Here is an 822-nt window from a genome sequence, read left to right on the forward strand (position 1 = left end):
GTAGACTTTGATACACATACAGTACATGTAGGAATAGTGAAAATAGTGTTGCCACATTTAGAAAGAAAAAACAGATTGAGATAAACAACAAATAGTTTTTAATATAAATATAATTCATGTAATGTTTTTGTTTTATCTGGCAACCCTAACTAAAGATATCAGTAGTTCTACACTAAAGGGATTGGTCATCCTACCTTGTGATTTATAAGAAACTTTAACTGGTGCACGCTAAGTTGAAAATGGCCATAAATTCTTTGCTTTTCCTCCCATTGAGGATTCCCCTCCTTTTGAATCTAGGCTGGTCTAAGTGACTCCCTTGACAAATAGAATGTGGCAAAATTGTAGTCTGTAATTTCTTTTTTATAAGTTTGTTTATTTTGAGAGAGAGAAAGAGACACGGAGCATATGAGTACGGGAGAGGCAGAGATAGAGAGGGAGAGAAAGAATCCCAAGCAGGCTCCACACTGCCAACACACAGCCCAATGTGGGGCTCAAACCCACAAACCATGAGACCATGTCCTGAGCCGAGACCATGTCCTGAGCCGAGACCATGTCCTGAGCCGAAGCCAAGAGCTAGACGCTCAACCCGCTGAGCCACCCAGGCACCCCTCATTCTGTAATTTCTGAAGCCAGGTCACAAAAAGCCTTGTAGCTGCCACCCGGGTCTCTTTTAATACTCTCTCTAGAAGCTCTGAAATACCATGCAAGAAATCCAACTACCCTGTGACCACTATGCTAGAGAGGACATGTATAGATTCTCTAGTTAGCAGTCCCTGCTGACCCAAGACTTCTAGTCAACCCTGCCAAGACACCAGTCATGGG

Source organism: Hyaena hyaena, unplaced genomic scaffold (assembly GCF_003009895.1).
Source record: "Hyaena hyaena isolate Hyena2069 unplaced genomic scaffold, ASM300989v1 scaffold_241, whole genome shotgun sequence".
Lineage (NCBI taxonomy): Eukaryota > Metazoa > Chordata > Mammalia > Carnivora > Hyaenidae > Hyaena > Hyaena hyaena.